Here is a 13,034-nt window from a genome sequence, read left to right on the forward strand (position 1 = left end):
ATATACATACATGTAGCACCAAGTCTAGGTAAAAGAGTTCAATGAGTATAAATAATTTTCACCACATTTAATGTGCACTAAATTAAATGTCAGTGACAGCACCATACTTATGTCCAAGTCACCGATAGATTAATTTACAAAATTAGAATTAAATGATTTATTTATGATTTATTCCTTTAAATTTTTCATAAGTAAAGTTATCAAATCTATAGATACTACATATGTACCGGTATTTGAAAAATGTCGGAAATGAAAACAAAAAAATGTCGGAAATGAAAACTAAAAAATGTCGGAAATGAAAAGTTGATAATTACCTAAAATTCCGGAAATGAAATGCAGCCATTTTTTGAAAAACTTAATTTTCCTGTACTTAACAACTATTACAGTAATTTACAGAATTATGAAGAATATTAAACATTTTATTTTCTGAGAGAATGTTGGCAATACTGATACATTTCCTTTTTTCTGAAAAAGGAAGAAATACAAACCTAAATTTCTTCATTTTTCATTGAAAATGATAGCGATGATGTTATCTAAAAATTATATTCCAATGCACCTTATTTAACCATCCTAAACATGTATATGTAAGGGATTATCAAAGCAAGAGGCCCATGGGCCAAAAATTTTCACCTTAGTCACTGTCCCCCCTTTACTGTACAAGATTTTCCCCGCATGTAGCCACACCCTATCCCTAGGTTCAATCAATTTCTTCAAAGTTTTAAATTGGTTTCACCTTTCCTGGCCTAAATGGTTCCTGAGAAGATTTTAAAATATTTTTTCTGTACATTTTAGTGTAAAACTTTGATTTTTTATTGGTGTTCCATCCTAGAATTTAAAATCTATACTATCCCATGAAGCTTCCAAACAAGTTTCAACTTTTCTTGTCCAATGGTTCTTAAGAGGATTATAAAAGATTATAAAAGATTTTTTCCTATATATTTCAATGTAATTTCCTGTAATGGCCTCACTCTACCCACAGGGGCCATGATTTAAACAATTTAGAATCTACGCTTCATCTGGATGCTTTCACATCTGTTTCAGCTTTTTTTTTGGGCTAGTTGTACTGTAGAGTATTTAAAAATACTTTTCCTCTTTTAATCTTTGTAATAAAGTGGTCCCGCCTTATCCCTAGATGTCATTGTTTAAGCAATTTTAAACTACACTAAATCAGGAAGCTTCCGCATCAGAATTAGCTTTTCTGGCCAAGTTATTCATAAAAAGATTTTTTAATGAACCAGTTCAATTTTTGTCCTTTGTGAGATCAGGTTCAATGGAGTAGTAAACATCCTCTACCAAAGAGTCATAATTGCCATGTAAATGGACAAAGGTAAAAAACACATGAACTTTCAGATTGTGAAAAAAGACGTAACAAGTTTAAGAAATAATACTAGTATCTCAGTTGACATTCAACTTATGATAGACTGAATCGCTTACAACTCTTGCCTATCAAATTATCTTGAAGACATAAACATATGCAGGAAAAAATGGTGTATTTTATCATAATTATGCGAAGTTGAATTTATTACGAATTACATATACGGAACGTTTAAGAAATATATGATATATAGAATAAGTCAAAGATATCTTAATATGTTTTAGGAACTTAAATTTTGCATCATTTATGCCTAAAATAAACCAAAAATTGAAAGAATATACAAAATCATACAACCTACTTTAAGTTATTGAACCAAAAATTCAAGTGAATATTTCTGATTGTCAATGATGTCGTGAACTTTTCACAATTTTATCTTCTTATTCATAGCCACTTTTGCCAAGTTTAACCAAATTTGGCACAGAGTATGGAGGCCGAGAAATCATGTTTGCTCAAAGGAAGCACCAAACACTCACTCCTTCAAAGGGAAATAACTAAAAACTATTGAAAATAGTATATAAATCCACTGAGCCTGAAAAAAAAAGTTGTGAATAGCTTCCTGACCCCCCTCCTTTGGGGAACAGTTGAGCCCAATATAGACAATCAAAGTTTTACATGAGAAAACATAGATACAATCTGAAAAAATCTTCTCAAGAACAACAAAGCCATGATATTTAAGTGTACGAACGAAAAACATCTTGAGTATTCTACGAAGACATCCTATTTGGAAGGTATGTGGCAACGCACTTTGAAAAAATTACGCACTTTGAAAAAATTTTCAAAGTGCGTTAAAACTGGGACAAAATCAACGCACTTTGAAAAAAAATTTTCAAAGTGCGTTAAATTTGGGACATACTCAACGCACTTTGAAAATGTTTTTCAAAGTGCGTTAAGAGTTTTCATCAATATATTTTACCATGGGTTCAGTTAACGCACTTTGAAAAAAATATGTAAAAACAAAAATTCTGATTTTAGATTTTAGTATTGGAAAGATTCTATTTCACTGATATTTATCTTTCAGTAAACCTATGAATTGATTTACTCCCGTCGAGAAGAGTAGAAAACGGGTAGAAGATCTCTCAGATTATCTCTTTCTTTTTCAATACAAATGCTTCGGTAAGAAATAAAACGGGGGAGGGGAGTAATAAACCCACAACAGGGTAAGCAGCATTTCCATGCCTATATGATGTATATCTTTCCAAAATAAGTTGGGACCCCCGGGGGGGGGGGGCTAAGCTCCCTTCTCCTTGTTTTTGACCGGTTATGATGCCTATGCTATACCCAAATAATGGATATGTATTTACATTACCGGTATAACGTTGAAAACTATCAATAATTAAATTAACTTCAAACATTTGAAAACTAGAATTTTAAAAGTACAGTAAAACGTATGAGATTGAAAGAATTTCCATATATAGTCTGGGAAAATCAAATTTCCCCTTTTTCTTAAGATAAATGATATTCATTAAGTAGTTCACATTTAGCCCCCGCCCTCTACATCTACTAATTACAGACTAGAAATTTTAAAAAGAAACGAAATAATGATATTAAACAATCATCTTTCTATTTTTCCCTTTTACAATATTTATCAAAACCTAAAATATTTAAAACGTCAATATCTCAGGTCCTGAAGTGACCTAATCACCAAAAAGTTATCCAACCAGGGTCAATTATTTACTATACCGATTATTTGTTAATACATTGATCAAGCTTTACATTTTTTTCAAAGTGCGTTAAAATGGTCGATATTAACGCACTTTGAAAAGAAATCTAATTTTTTCAAAGTGCGTTAGCTTGGTCCCAAATTTAACGCACTTTGAAAAAACTTTTCAAAGTGCGTAATTTTTCAAAGTGCGTTGTAACAAAGGTATTTAGTTTTTGAGTGGTGTTGCTTGTTACTTTCCTGAACTCAGATCAACAGAGGAGAGGAATCCAATAACTTTTGTTTTGAATATCCTTTTTCTTGTTTTGGTTAATTGAAGAGTTCAAAATGTTCTGTAGGTTGGCAAAGGTGACACTTACAATTCTTTTTTCAACATCCATTGGGGAATCTCTATTGACTGCAATCTTGATGCCAAGGTATATAAAATTGTGTACTTCTTGTATTCTGTTGTTGTTTGTAAACTCCCTTATTTATTTTTGTATTTACATCCATTTAGTTAAGTCTGTTACATCTATATTTAGTCCAGTTTGTCTGCTATGGTTGTTTGGACATCAGTTTTGCATAGGATATTCTTGTGCTAGTAATACAATAAAATGATGTCATCTGCAAAGTCAAGATCTTCAAGTGACTGTTGAAATGTCCAGGATCTTTCTCTATTAGCCTGGTTGGTAGTGATTTTCATAATCAGTTAAGCTTAAAGAGCAATGGTGAAAGCAGACATCCTTGTCGTACCCCATTTGGATTGGGAAGTTGTCATTTACTTCTAGCCGTAGATCACAACTGATTGGAAGTCCTTTTATAATATCTGAATGGTGGAAATGATCTGGTTAGGAATTCTTCCATAAAGCAAGACGATGTATACTGTCGAATGCTTTGCCAAAGCGATTAATTTGACCGATAGCGATTCGATTCATTCATTGTTCTGTTCTAAAGAAGATGAATGCACAAGGCAGGCAGAATGCCTAGAGCTTCAGGTATTTAAATAACTATATTCAATTTGCGAATTAAGTATTTAAAGTAAAGTTCTCACAATGATATTTATGAAATTATAATAAATTTAACTTGTTTGAGACAAAATTTTTTATCTTATATAAATATTCTTTATTAAATAATTATATGCAATTCTTAAGATTCAAACTCTAGCAGTAAAAATCCGGAGTACCATATTGCTTTGAGACAAACACGCTTTTTTATCTTTTGAAACTAACAAATTTAAAACCACTACCCTGATGGATTGTGGCATTTAAATTGTGATTGTGATCTGACTCTCACGGACTTCAAGTACTGTTTACCAACATTTATTCACGTGCAAGAATTTTTCGCGAAGTTCGCGAGAGCTCCGTCATCGCGAATATTTCTCACCACGAACCGGTCCTTAAAGTCTATATGCCTATTAACAACAGATCCAAAATAGGCCTGATCGCGAAAATTAATCGTCGCGGACTAGTTTATCCCCGGCAAATCGCGAAATAAAGTCGCGAATAAAAGTTGGTTTACAGTATTTCTCGGAAAATGCGAATGTGTTGGCATAAAAGCGTACTTTTAAGGTATATAGTGGATCTTTGCTCAATGTTTTTGTAAGCCAAAAATGCATATCTATTTGCAGACCTTTAGGATAAACTTTAAAAAAATCGAATGAAGACCCACTCATTCCCAAAAGTTTGTTAAAGTATGAGGAAAATGATCACTTTTCTCCTCTTCGGTGTGTGTATGCTATTTTATAGGCAAATAGCTTACGTCTTTCTGAGATTTTTGTGAATTGTGGGAATTTTTAAGTATACTTTAATGTTTGATGAAATATCAAAGTATATTTTGATATAACTGAGATTTCAATTTTCACTTCATGTTTGTCGCACTATAGGCACTTCTCACGCCTTGTCCACACAGGCGCGTAGCCAGCATGGAACTCAAGGATACGCAGATAACGGTCGGGGATTTGGGGGCCGCCCTGAGGCCCCCAGTGGGTCCAGGGCGAATCTCTGGTGGGGACCAAGGGGGCGAAGCCCCCGGAAGCTCCTGGATTTTACGAAATTTTTCAGTCATTTTCTCGCAAAAGAAATCACGATGTCACTTTTCTCGAGCAAAAATTTAGCTAAGTTATACTGCTTCCATTGATACATGTACTTCGGGTAGAGAACGATAATTTATCAAATTAATTTACGCATATATTGGTATTGGAAAAAAGTTTCCAAGTGTATCAAGATAAAACAGAGTAGCAATTTCAATATCGTTATCATTGGAGTTTAAATATTTCAATTATATAAACGGGGGTGTTGTTGTCTTTGGATTACTTTCATATTTGATCGCTGAAACGATTCGAGAATGCTTCAATTATAATATAATTCTTTAAATTGGTAACATCAGTAATAGAAGCTATATTATTATTTATTTTGTTCACCATAATTTAAATTGTTGAACGACATTTATTCATTACCTCTACGGAAATTAAAAATCTTGTATATACGTCGTCCAAGACCTTTGTAACTTTTTCTTTCGATCAAAGTCCATTAGATCGCTTTCCTTCATCAAATATTTGTCCGGATAATCATGATTACGTGGATTAACAGTTGAACATTTTGGTTCAACAATATTTTTTTCCTCAATAATGTTGAAAGATGTTTTTTGAATTGATTTTATAAAGGACTAAATTTGAATGTGCAGACATGCTGAACAAAATTTGAATCGAAACAATAACAGGCACGTAGCATCGTTTTTGAAAGTGGGGGGGCCAACCTGAGAAAAATTTTTTTACTTACCTAAAAAAAGTTGACAAGCAAAAAAAAAAAAAAAAAAAACCAAAAAAAAAAAAAAACCAAAATTTAAAATTTAAATCCGGGCAAATTTCATTTCACTTCCAATTTTTTCCTATATTTTCTTGCTATGTATATACTGTGGCAACAAGTGGGGGGGGGGGGCAACCATCTTTTCAATAGACATTTTCTATAGTAAAGGTAATGTTGGGGGAAAAGTGGGGGGGGCCAGGCCTCCCTGGCCCCCCCTGATGCTACGTGCCTGAATAAGACGCAAAATAATTTGAAACACGGGTAGTGCCTCTTTTTCCCCGAATAATTTTCTATCTTTCTTTTTTTCCTTCTTTTCTTTTATCCCTCTTTCTTTCTTTCTTTTTTTTTTTTGGAAAATGATGTGTACGCACTTGCGTACTTGCGTATAGGCAGCTACGCGCCTGCCACACATCTTTGCTCAAAGGAATATATATGTATATCAGGTCTGTGCATGATTTTCCTACTCTGAATCCAAAAATGATATAAACTCTTCCTTCTTTTTCCTTTTCAACTCCATTACGTATTTCCTATTTGTTAGATTATGTACATGTACATCAATTTTTTTAACTTTACAGATCAGAGACCAGATGAGCTTATGCGATAGTACGTCATCTGTCCGTCTGCATGTAAACATTTTTTTTTCAAAATGTTACTCCTTCTATAGTTTTGGTCTCGTTTAATATAATTTGGAAAACAAGTTGACTTTACTGAGATACATAATTCAGTTTTTTGATTTCGATGAACAGTGTTGCCATGGTTACAAAAATTAAACGTTTCTGTCAAATTCTTTCAAAACGCTACTCCTCTTACAGTTTTGGCCTTATTTCAGTATAACTTGGCAAACACGTAGTCCACAACAAAATACATTATATACTAGTATTTAGTGCGTCGCTTTCTGATTGTGATGAATGAAGTTGTCATGGTTAGTAAAATTAGAAATTTTTGTAAAATTCCTTCAAAACTCTACTCCTCCTTCAGTTAAAGTCTGATTTCAAAATATGAGTACACGTTATAAATCAGTAATTTAGAGTTCTAAATGCCATGGTTACTAAAAATATTTCTCCTTTTTGAAATCCCCAGTTTTTGTTATATATTATATATATATATATATATATATATATATATATATATATATATATATATATATATATATATATATATATATATATTAGTGTTGGCAAATCGGATGATTTTTAGTAACCGGTTACTCGTTTAATCTTCCGATCGAGTACCCGGTTACTCGGATGATTTTTGTTACGTTATAGTTTCCGTATCTATTATTAATTTCCTCCTTTTCCTTCCCCCCCCCTTCAATATCTTTGAAGAATTTCGATTTTAAATGTCACTTGAAACGGAAATTTTTTGTTTAAGAAAATAATTATATCAAGATATAAGGAATGAATATGTCGCGATCGAGGAGAATGAACATAACCTGTAAATGCTGGTTGTTTTTGTTGAGCCTCCTGCAAGTCGCTGTTATCGAATTATGTTTAAATCTAAAGTAATTTAGCATATTTGTTGTTTCACCCTTATACAACAACTCCGATTCACATAATTGACAGATTTCGAGTCCTTAAACAATATTTCAACTCTCTTGATCTTTGCGGCGGCATCTTGTTAAAGTAGGTATGTACCTCTAACACAGGTCTGTTAAAGTGAGGTAATGATAACTTCAAAACGCGCACCCCTGCCAATTAAAGCCATCAATTAAACTAATCAAAACAAATCAATCCTATTGTGAACCACTAAAGCAATCATAACGGTAATTAAATTTGGGAAACGTGTCAATATACATTTAGAAATAACATAAAAATTATTTTATGCGTATCTAATATGAAAAATATATTTTTATCCGAGTCACCGAATAGCAGTTTTACTAACCGATACTCGCATCGTTCGACGGTTAACCGGTTAACCGGGTACTGGTTGCCAACACTAATATATATATATATATATATATATATATATATATATATATATATATATATATATATATATATATATATATATATATATATATATATATATATATATGTATGTATGTATGTATGTACCTGTAATAAGCAGCTTTTAATATTTTCCTTTAAAATTTTGAACCCAGTTTTCAGTCATTGCTTTAACAGATTTATTTATTGTTTATGTTTTTCAATATATATCGCATTCAAACTGATAAAATGCTTCTTGATTAAATAGTAAAGAAACAAACTACCTTTACATCCCAGGCTATCCAAAGGAAGGATATGGAGATATGGAGTATTCAATAAAAGTCCATAAAACAATACAAAATATGAGCAGAGCAAACACGGACCTCCGAAAATTTGAGGTGGGATCAGGTGCCATGTGCTCCTTGTCATCATCGGGAAATAACGGAAAAATCCGTCGTCAATTCAATGTATAAATAATGGACTAACAATTAGTGTGAAAAACGTCAGGCAGCATTTGACTCAATGATAAATTGAATTTGCTGACAAGGTCATTGTATTGACCATAGAACTTACGAAATGATGACTTTAAACGAGACTTCTGATATTCTTGTTTCATCAACTTGTTTGTTGATAATTTAACTCGTTTTTGAAATTGTTCATCCATAAAGCATGCTCTTGCGTATAAAATCAACTGAGAGATATAAACTATGTTTGCGGAAAAATAAAGGTATATTGCTGCATAAGTAAGGGAAGTTAACGATAGAAAAGTTAAAGTCGGTTGTTAAATTACCATTAACGTCTTTTCAAGTAAAATATCTAAGCAGAAACAGATGTGTCATGCTCTTTGGTATCTTTTATCTCAATATATCTCAGTTTATCTCAGTATATATCGTATAGCCATAGGTATGGAAATTACCATTGTTAATTGACAATACGTCGTCGATATATCTAAATGTCGAGTTGAAGGCAATAGCAAGTGTTTGCTTCTTTTCACGCATAAGATTCAGCAAAAATTCTGCTTCATATGAATACAAAATAGGTCTGCTAATAAAGGAGCGCGATTGGTACCCATGGAAATTCCAACAGGTTGTTGTAAGACCTGGTCTTCATAAACCACATAAATATTTTCAGAAACTCAAGCATCTTTTGATGTCAACTTCAGAGTACTTGTGTGTGCAATCAGAATGTGTTTTAACAGAATAATTTTGTAAATACTAGTAACCTATGTCCAGGTAAGTAAATTTACGAGTTCCAAAAATACTTCCATATTGAAAACTACTTTTACAAGAAATGAATGATCTGATTTCGAATATTAGTATTTTTTATGTTAGGAAAATATTACTTGTTTCATGCCTATGTAGTGTCTTGTCCTCTTAAATTCCTGAAATGCTACTGAAAACACCAAAACCTTACAGATATATGTATACTGCGGATATCCATAAGTTGTAAATGAAAATAAAAAAAAAATAGTGGATGGCATAAATATGCCACCATAACAATCAAAACTTTAACTTAAAAGACGCCGTTTTATGTTTAAAAGTCCGCCATATTTAGCCATAAAATCTCGAGCCTATTGCGATGGAAAAGATTGTAATACGCAGTTGTTAATTAATATCAGCATTGCTTGACCAAAGACTATTTCTGCCTTAAATTTATGTGTGATGGTTCAGAAGATAACGGTATACTTTTGTTTATTTCATCAATGCATGTAAATGCAATATTTTATTTGAAAACTTTATATGTAAAGCATACATAATTTTGTTTATACGTTTGACAAGTTTTCCATTTCGGGGATATTAAGTTGTTTCATGCCTGATGCTTTATTGGTTGCATTTGCTGTCAAGGAAAATGTTCTAGGATTTTTATTCTGTTTTATAATAAGATTGTTTTTGTAAACAAAACCAAAAGTACCTTGTAACATACAAAAAAAAAAAAAAACACAAATTTTATCTGAATTGATCTGATTTGAATTTTGTGTAATGATAGAGGTATAACTTAATATCGTCGCATTTTTTAGGCTTCTTTAATTTTAATGACGATTTTTTTCCCACTGCTCGAGGAGTATATAACACTCTGCTAGCCTGTGTTTAACACTCATATCCAATCATAAAATTGGAATATGCATAATTTTTTTTAGTAATATATTTACCTGTCCAAAGTCAAAGAAATTTAGTCTGCTTTGAAAAAAAAATTATGCATACATTAAAACTAGACAAAGAAACAACCAAAGTTTCACAAATCATGCTCACGGATAAAGGCACACGTTAACGTTACTGATAAAAAGTTCAAGTCCATTTAAATTTTTTTTCAGACGATGAATAATCAATATTCCCCAGACGGGTTTTCCATAAATTACTGTAAAAATAACTTTAATAAAATACGACACCCTTTCAAGTGTCCTGTTTATAAAATGAAGCTTGTACCTTTCAGATGTACTTTTATGCAAAAAAAAAAAAAATGAATTCACCTGGGGACTTTTTAAAATTTTGAATAGCTTTTTCCCGATAGAATTGTGTCCAGCTGTTTGCTTGCATGCATTTCCTCTGCTTTTTGCACGTTTCCGTAAATTTAACATATTTTCAACTTCTTCTCCAGCCCCATTGAGGTGTTGTTAAACCTAACCAATCTTGTCATAAAACATCTTTTGCTTAGGGGATTCAAATTTGCTCGACATAAAAGGCCCTCTTGTAAGTTGAGATAATGTGACAACTAGAAACCTTAAGGCCTTAACCTTTACCTGAGCACAATATAACACTCTTAACCCCTAGAAATGTATCAGAAAAAATTAAATAAATTTAAAGCTGAAGCCCAAAATCAAGAGAAATACTATTATTGATGAGAAACAAAAAATGAACTTTAATACAACATTAGTCGTAAACATTTCATTCTTTTTCATATTTTCTCTTCCCTGTATGTGAAGAAATTTTTAACACCATTTAATGTATAAAAATATTTCTGTCTCATTTTTTGCTCTACTGGTCAGAGACCAGAAGAGCTTATGCGATGATAAGGTGTCCGTCGTCCGTCCGTCTGTCTGTAAACAATTTTTCAAAATGCTACTCCTCCAGTTTTGGTCGGATTTCAATATAACTTGGCACACAAGTAGACTACACTAAGATACACAAAATAGTGCATCGATTTTTGATTTCAATGAACAATGTTGCCATGGTTACTAAAAGTAGAATTTTTACAGAAATTACTTTAAAACACTACTCCTACAGTTATTATCTGATTGCAATATAAATTGGCACACAAGAAGATTACACTTAGATACATAGAATAGTGCATCGGTTTTTGATTTTGATGAACATTGTTGCCATGGTTACTAAAAGTAGAAATTTTGGAGAAATTACTTTAAAACACTACCCTTCCTACAATTTTGGTCTGATTTCGATATAACTTGGCACACAAGTTGATTACACTAAGATACATGAAATAGTGCATCAGTATGATGAACGTTGTTGCCATGGTTACTTAAAATAGAAATTTTTGTGAAATTTCTTTAAAAACGCCACACCTCCTACAATTTTTTTTCTGCTTTCAATATAACTTGGCACACAAGTAGACTACACTAAGATACATAAAATAGTGCATCGGTTTTTGATTTCGATGTTGCCATGGTTACTAAAAATAAAAATTTCTGTGAAATTCTTCTAAAACGCTACCCCTTTACAATATTAGTCTGATTTCAATATAACTTGGCACACAAGTAGACTACACTAAGATACATAATTCTATTTATTGTTGCCTGTTGCAAAGTTTCAAATCCAAGTGCTACTTTTCCTTTGTCACACGTACAGACCATTAGAGCTACAGTCTCATCAGAGACTTCTGGTTATTTATCTATTATGTACAACCCATCCTGTCTATAAAAATCTATGGACTGCTTCAATTAGCAGTTTTTTTCTCAGTAGAATACAAAATGGAGCCCTTTCCATTACCAGATAGCTTGACAAGTGGACTAGAATTTCAAAAGAAAACTTCATAAATAACTATCATGCATTTTCTCTAAATAAATAATCAAGAAAGTAACCTTAGCCTGGGGTCAGAGATATAACACTTTTGAAAGAGACAGTTTCCTTTACCTTGACCATGCAAATACTTTATCTGTTTAATACTCAGGAGCAGAGAAGAGTTTATCACAATTAACATTTCACTATATAATCAACAGAGCCCCGCCATAACACCAGAAGCCCGGACCCTGGGGTCATGTTATTCACAATTTTGAAAGAAGTACACTTGCTCAACATAACTGTGCACATCTGCTGTTTGACTGCTTTATTGTCACGGGTATCGGAGTTAAATAGCGACCCGTGTTCGTGCTGGTTATGATGGATTTCCTACATTTACAATTAATTGCAGTTACGTGTATTTGTGTATGTTTTTATAATGTACTGACCTATTGTTAAACTCTATGGTATCTTACTCTCCTGTAGCAGAAAAAACCCAACAACATTTCTTACCTGCTACTGAGTGCTATTTAGAATACGGCCGTCTGTACATGTGACGATTGATTACACTTAATAATGTGACTAAGTGAGCAACTCCATATACATGTATATGGACCCTCAGATATGGAAAGAGTCCAATCGAATATGGCGGACAAATTCTTTTTACGAATCGTGTTCAGCTTTACCATATAGAAACACAAGATATTTTGAAACAATTAATTCATTTGCACCAGAGGGAGAGATTAATTGATTGTATGTTGTTTTACGTCCCATTCGAGAATTTTTTACTCATATAGAGATGTCACCGTATACGGCGAAGGGCTTCACATTTTGAACTTTGTTCGGCACGTATGTCCATTGAGCAGTGAGAGATCTTTATCGGACTAACAGGTGGGCCTCGGTTTTTAAATTATCATTCAAATGACCTGCAACTTTCACTTTAAAGTGCTGAGTGCATTGTAAAGGAACAGTTGCTACCAATTTTTCGACTTTCGACCGAAATTCGAATTCACAACCTTCCGATCACGGAGCGAGCGCTCTACCGACCTATACGCAGCACTCATAGCCATTTTAAGCAATGAGGAAGCTTTTAATTATCAGCATCTACTGCGACGAAGGGCTTTGGTTTATATAGTCTCATCCGAAGGATCATTCTTGGATTTGATCAGGATCATTTCTATACTCGCGACTCTTAACAAAAGCGCAAAGCGGGCGACATATTCACATGCAAAAGCCCCTTATTATACTGACTCAGGTTTTGGCAAATCGTATATAGGATGTGAAGGACCAAACTGTTTTATTTTTTTTTTGAAACTTCAAAATATTTATTTACATTTGGAG

The sequence above is a fragment of the Saccostrea cucullata genome, unplaced genomic scaffold (assembly GCF_032062105.1).
Source record: "Saccostrea cucullata isolate Sc308-1 unplaced genomic scaffold, CSIRO_AGI_Scuc_v1 ctg464, whole genome shotgun sequence".
Lineage (NCBI taxonomy): Eukaryota > Metazoa > Mollusca > Bivalvia > Ostreida > Ostreidae > Saccostrea > Saccostrea cuccullata.